General features: G+C 43.3%; 1 pseudogene; it reads right to left on the reverse strand.

Annotated features, from left to right (window-relative positions):
- Nucleotides 1-498: 498 nt before the first annotated feature.
- On the reverse strand, nucleotides 499-2,232 carry LOC144241073 (small ribosomal subunit protein eS21 pseudogene; annotated as a pseudogene).
- Between the last annotated feature and the right edge of the window lie 4,639 nt (nucleotides 2,233-6,871).

Here is a 6,871-nt window from a genome sequence, read left to right on the forward strand (position 1 = left end):
AATTACTAGAACTTTCAGAAATTTCCTCATTTGATAAAGGGGATCATAATATCTACCTAACAGGTTTGTTGTGAAGATAAAAGTTTAAAACACGTACAATACACATAAGCAAGTCTGATACATTGCAGGTTCCTTTCCTATAATCCCATTAAGGGATAATAGTGAAAATTCCCTCCTTCCAATGACTTGTGGTGCCTGAATTTTTCTTACAGTAGTCATCCTTTATCTGAGGTTGCACTTTCCACTTTCACTGAGTTACCCATGGTCACATGTGGTCCAGACCAGAGGATTCTTTTGACATGTGGTCAAAAGATCAATGAAAACTTAATGCTAGATCACAATGCCTACATCCTTTACCTCACATCATCTCATCACGCAGGCATTTTATCAACTCACATCATCACTAGAAGGATGAATATATCATAATAAGATATTGGCAGGGGAGGGAGGTGCTGCTTATTTATGACAAATATCCCACATCCCTCTGATGCTCTCCAGTTAGAAGTTCTTTGAAATGATCCTGTGGATCTTGGCCAGTCAGAGGATGGAGTCATCTGACTCACCTATCCTGCAAATGGCCCCACAGACAGCAAAGATTTCAAACTGACTATTGAGGGGGGGGTGCCTGGGTGGCTCAGTTAAGCATCCAACTCGACCTCAGCGCAGGTCATGATCTCACAGTCCGAGGGATCGAGCCCCACGTCAGGCTCTGCACTGACAGTGCGGAACCTTCTTGGGAATTTTCTCTCCCCCTCTCTCTCTACCCCGCCATTGCTTTCTCTCTCTCTCTCTCTTTCTCTCTCTCTCTCTCTCAAAATAAATAAATACACTTAAAAATAATGGGCCATTGAGCCTACTTGTCACCTTGTCAACCTTGGCTATGTTCATCTGGATGGACCTGTGGTGCTTGACACTGATAATGTGTTTGCTGGAGGAGCATTTCTAATTCACGTGCAGGTCCATGAACTTGCCAGCATTGTAATGTGTGTCAAGGGTGCAACTGCTGCCACTGCCACAAGCAAGAATGCAGAAGGCTACAGTAAGATATTTTTTGGTTTTTCTTTGGTTTTTAAATGTTTATTTACTCATTTTGAGGGGGGGAGGGGCAGAGAGAGAGGAAGAGAGCATTCCAAGCAGGGTTTGCGCTCTCAGCGCAGAGCCTGCTACAGGGCTTGATCTCATGAACCATGAGATCATATCCTGAGGCAAAATCAAGAGTCAGACACTTAACCGACTGAGCCACCCAGGCACCCCAAGCTACAATAAGATATTTTTTTAATGTTTTATCTATTTCTGAGAGAGAGAGAGAGAGACAGCATGAGCAGGGGACGGTCAGAGAGAGAGGGAGACACAGAATCTGAAGCGGCTCCAGGCTCTGAGCTGGCAGTCAGCACAGAGCCCGACGCGGGGCTCGAACCCACAAACTGTGAGATCATGACCTGAGCCGAAGTCTGACGCTTAACTGACTGAGCCACCCAGGCGCCCCAAAAATAAACATTTACATAAACTCACAACCCTGAGATCAAGAGTCAGATGCTTAACTGACTGAGCCACCCAGGCGCCCATACCATATTTTTGAGAGACCACATCCACATAACTTTTATTACAGTATATTGTTACAATTGTTTTATTATTGTTGTTAATTTCTTGTGCCTAATTTACAAACTTTATCATAGGTATGTATGTATAGAAAAAAAAACAGTATATATAGGGTTTAGGGTTCAGTTCTATCTGCAGTTTCAGACACCCATTGGGAGGTCTTGGAACATATCCCCCATGGATAAAAGGGGACTTCCTTTTTTTTTTTTTTATGTTTTTATTTATTATTGAGAGACAGAGAGAGACAGAACATGAGCATAGGAGGGGCAGAGAGAAGGCGAGAATCTGAAGCAGTCTCCAGGCTATGAGCTGTCAGCACAGAGCCCAACACGGGGCTCAAACCCACAAGCTGTGAGATTATGACCTGAGCTGAAGTTGGATGCTTAACCAACTGAGCCACCCAGGCACCCCCAAAAAGGGACTTCTGTAGATCTTTTGGGGTTATTTTCTGTTCTCCAGAGTCTCCCAGTTAAAATGCAAATATCCTTGAAAGAAGGGTAAACTCTAAACCTGGATTAGTTCACCAAATTGGCTGTAACTGGCCCCTGAACAGAAGAGTGGTGATTTAATCACTGGGAAAGTAAGAGAAAGCCTGGAATGTGGAGTGTCATCTTACAGGGACAGACCCCTCATGGTTTGAGAAAAGAATACTATACTGGAAATGGATTTGGGTTCTAATTCCAGCTCTCCCACTGGGTGGAGGAGCAGGGGGAGGGAGAGATAGAGAATCTTAAACAGGCTCCATGCCCTGCACGGAGCCCAACGCAGGGCTCGATCTAATGAACCATGAGCCAAAATCAAGAGTTGGACACTTAACTGACTGAGCCACCCAGGCGCCCCTCAATCCCTTTTTTAACATTTATTGAGGGCCAGGCAATGTGCTGGAGAGAGTCTTAACAGTTCACTTAACTCTGAAGCTTATAGACTAGTCAGGGAAAATGACAGGAAGCAAATAGTTATTCAATTACAGTTGTGCAAAGTGCAGTGAGAAGACACAGATGGATTGGGGCGCCTGGGTGGCTTAGTCGGTTAAGCGTCCGACTTTCGCTTAGGTCATGATCTCGCGGTTCGTGGGTTCGAGCCCCGCGTCAGGTTCTGTGCTGACTGCCAGCTCAGAGCCTGGAGCCTGTTTCAGAGTCTGTGACTCCCTCTCTCTCTGACCCTCCCCTGCTCACGCTGTCTCTCTCTCTCTCTCTTAAAAATAAATGAAACATTAAAAAAAAATTTAAAAAAAAAAGAAGAAGACACAGCTTAGCTGAAGGCTAAGGAAGTTTTCCCTGAGGTCATAAGCTTCAGATAAAACCTGAAGGGTGACCAGAAATTGACCACACAAGGAGGGAAAGGAAGTTGGGAACAATATGTGCAAAGGCCCTGTGTGGGGAAGGAGCTTAGCACTGGTGAGGAACTGAAAGAAGGCCGGCGTGACTGGTGCATAATGAGAGCGAGGGTGGCACCAGATGAGACTGGAGAAAGGAGAAAAACAGGGACTTTAGTCATTAGCTGCAAATAATGATCCGCGTGAGTTTTATGTTTTAAGAAGTTCCTTCTGGTTGCGGTGTGGGAAATAAATCTAGGGAGAAGAGAGTAAATTAGGAGTAAGAAAAAGATTGTTGTAGTAAGTCCGGGCAAGAGATAATGGCCTAACATAGTGGCCATGAAGACAGAAATGGACCAAATGGACATTTTAGGAGGTAAAAATGAGAGGTCTTGGTGATGGATTAGGTTGGGGGAAGGGCACTAAAGGTGAAGGAGTTATCAAGGATGATACGTGATTTGATTTGAGTAGTTGGGTGCATGAGGTGGCTTTTTTTTTTTTTTTAAGTTTATTTTGACAGAGAGTGTGCGTGTGGGCAGGGGAGGGGCAGAGAGAAGGAATCCCAAGCAGGCTCCATGCTATCAGTGCAGAGCCTGACTTGGGGCTTGATCTCACAAACTGTGAGATCATGACCCAGGCCAAAATCAAGAGTCAGATAGTTAACTGACTCAGCCACCGAGGCACCCAGAGGTGGCATTTTTTAATGTGGGGAGATTTGTGGAAGTGGAGAAAGATCATAAGTTTATCTTTGAACATGCTGGGTTTCAGGAGAACATAAAACATCAGAGATATTCTGTAAACAAAGGGCAGAGCACATAGAAAAACATAGCTGGGAATACAAATCTTGGAATCTTTGGTATCGAGATGTGAGTGGAAGTCAAAGGAATCCATGCAGTTTCCTCAGAAGAGAGGGAGAAGAGCAAATGGCCCAGCACCCTGCCCGAGAAACAGAAGGAGAGACAAGGAATGTAAATCATTCCCTCACTTGGAATCTACTTCTAAGGCTATAAAATAAGGAAGTTGGACCAAAATAAATTCTAAGATCCCTTTTGGGTTCACCACTTTCAATGTCTAGAAGGTAGAAACCTACGCATTACTTCTGCATATTTGAAGTGAGGAGTGGGGATAAGAGAAAAATGAAGTGGGGAAAAAGGACATATTGTACATACTCTTCAGAATTTTGCCACAGGCTGAGGCTGGGTCCTAGAGCTCTTGTTCTCAAAACTTTTGAGCCTTCAGGAGCAATAGACCTCACTGCCCAGGTCACCCCCTTAGTAAGGCAGGAAGAGAGAAATGTTTACATCCTTCATGCAATTGACAGTGTAAAAACCTATTTGTGAAGATTTCTGCTGGTTTTCTATAGTCTACTCAATGTATAAAGCTTACAGCTCTCTAGCCCTGTGTATTTCTCAATATACTTATCTCCCAGCCACACTGAACTTTTTCTCAAATACACATTTTTTTTTTCTGGAACCCACAATTCTACACATGCAGTTCTTTCAGCCTCAAATACTCTTGTCATCTCCCCTGCCCAGCTCCTGTCTTTCACGACCCTCATCAAATGACGCCTTATTTCTTCCCCCAAGGAGAAAGGTGCTCCATTTTTTGTTCACCTATACTATTTTTTTGATGTTTTATTTATTTCTGAGAGAGAGAAAGAGAGACAGTGTGAGCAGGGGAGGGTCAGAGAGAGAGGGAGACACAGAATCTGAAGTAGGCTCCAGGCTCTGAGCTAGCTGTCAGCACAGAGTCCGACGCGGGGCTCGAACCCATGAACTATGAGATCATGACCTGAGCTGAAGTTGGATGCTTAACTGACTGAGTCACTCCCAGGTGAGTCAGGTTCCCGTGTTCACCCATACTATTAGTCATATTTCCTTACTGTAACATTTTAGTGTATTAAAACTATCTGTTTACATCAATATTTTTCTTTCGGAAGTCTTGGATTCAGTTGAGAATCGAATGGGAATAATGAATTTTCTCCTTAGGAAAAGGTACATGCACCAAAATCTTTGCCAACAATCTCATTAAGTAGGCCTGTCCCCAAGCCCATCTATCCCATTTTGACCCCAGGTTAAGAGAACCAACCCCTAGCTTACATATTCTTTCTGTAATAAATCTGTGACTCTTTATAGGACAAGGAATATTTTTATTACTGATCTTTATATTCCAAAGCAAAGAAAATATTTGTTGAATTAATTTATTATTTATTTTCAGAATTTTCCCTAGTAATGTCAATCCGCATTTTATTAATGAAATCTGGGGGCGCCTGGGTGGCTCAGTCGGTTGAGCATCCGACTTCAGCTCAGGTCACCATCTCACGGTTGGTGGGTTCGATCCCCGCATAGGCCTTGGGCTGAGAGCCAGCTCAGCACCTGGAGCCTGTCTTCGGATTCTGTGTCTCCCTCCTCTCTAACCCTCCCCTGCTCATGCTGTCTCTCTCTCTCAAAAATAAATAAAAACATTAAAAAAAAAAAAAAGAAATCTGGTGGGACCAACATATGTTAAAAAGTTAAATGTGCAGGGGTGCCTGGTTGGTTCACTCAGAAGAGTATATGACTCTTGATCTCTGGGTCCTGAGTTTGAGCCCCACATTGAGTGTAGAGATTCATAAAAATAAATAAATAAATGTAAAAATGAAGTTAAATGTGCAGACTTAACTAGCTCAACTGAATGTTAAAAGAAAGGCACTTTGGGGGCATCTGGGTGGCTCAGTCAGTTGAGCGGTTGAGCGTCCGACTTCGGCTCAGGTCATGATCTCACAGTTCGTGGGTTTGAGCCCTGTGTCAGGCTCTGTGCTGATAGCTAGCTCAGAGCCTAGAGCCTGTCTTCGGATTCTGTGCCCCCCTCTTCTGTGCCTCCCCTCCTCACGATGTCTCTCTCTCTCTCTCTCAGAAATAAGTAAAACATTTAAAAAAACTTTAAAAAGAAAGGCACTTTGGAAATCCCAAGATTGACTTTGTAATATCCAGATGTGTGTTATGACTGGCTGAATGGAAGCATGAAAAACAAGTGTGAGAACATAGCTAAAAGACCTGCAACTGGACCAGATGGCCTTCGGACACTAGGAATTCACAGCTGTGTATATCCAGAGGAAGCTGTTAGAGACATCAAGGGCAGAAAAGAACAAGCACCAAGAAAGGCTTAGCGGTAAAGGCACCTTAAAAATTCAACTCAGAGTCTAGAGGAAATTTTCACCAGTTCTCCAGGAAGTAAGAAAAGTAATGGCCACATAATGAGTTTTTCATAAAGCTACTGTATTCAATGCAGAGGACTGTTCCTTATTCTGAGATTATTTCTCTATCTTTTTTATGTAAAATGCCCTTTCTTTTCAAATGATGCCAGTAAGAGTTGGCGATTTTTCTTTTCTTTTTTTAATTGTAAATTGAAATATGCTGAGTCAGTATACCTTTTAAAATGTGGAGACAAGGGGAGTCAATGGGTTAAGCATCTGACTTCAGCTTAGGTCATTATCTCATGGTTCATGAGTCTGAGCCCCGCATGGGGCTCTGTGCTGTCAGTGCAGAACCTGCTTTGGATCCTCTGCCTCCCTCTCTCTCTGCTCCTCACCACCTCAAAATATATGTATATATATATTTTTTTAATTAAAAAAAGTGTGTATTAAAAAGTAAAATAAGGGGCACCTGGGTGGCTCATTCAGTTAAGCATCAGATTTCAGCTCAGGTCATGATCTCACAGTTTGTGAGTTCAAGCCCACATTGGGCTCTGGGCTGACAGCTTGGAAACTGGAGCCTGCTTTGGATTCTGTGTCTCCCTCTCTCTGCCCCTCCCCTGCTTGCACTCTGTGTGTGTGTGTCTCNAAATCCACAAAATAAAGATTTTTTTAAAGGGGCTCCTGGGTGGCTCTGTTGGTTAAGCATCTGACTCTTTTTTTTTTTTTGCATTTCCCATTGACTTTTTAGGGAAGTTTTGTTTTGTTTTGTTTTTTACATTTAT

The sequence above is a fragment of the Crocuta crocuta genome, unplaced genomic scaffold (genome assembly GCF_008692635.1).
Source record: "Crocuta crocuta isolate KB4526 unplaced genomic scaffold, BGI_CrCroc_1.0 scaffold127, whole genome shotgun sequence".
Taxonomy (NCBI): domain Eukaryota; kingdom Metazoa; phylum Chordata; class Mammalia; order Carnivora; family Hyaenidae; genus Crocuta; species Crocuta crocuta.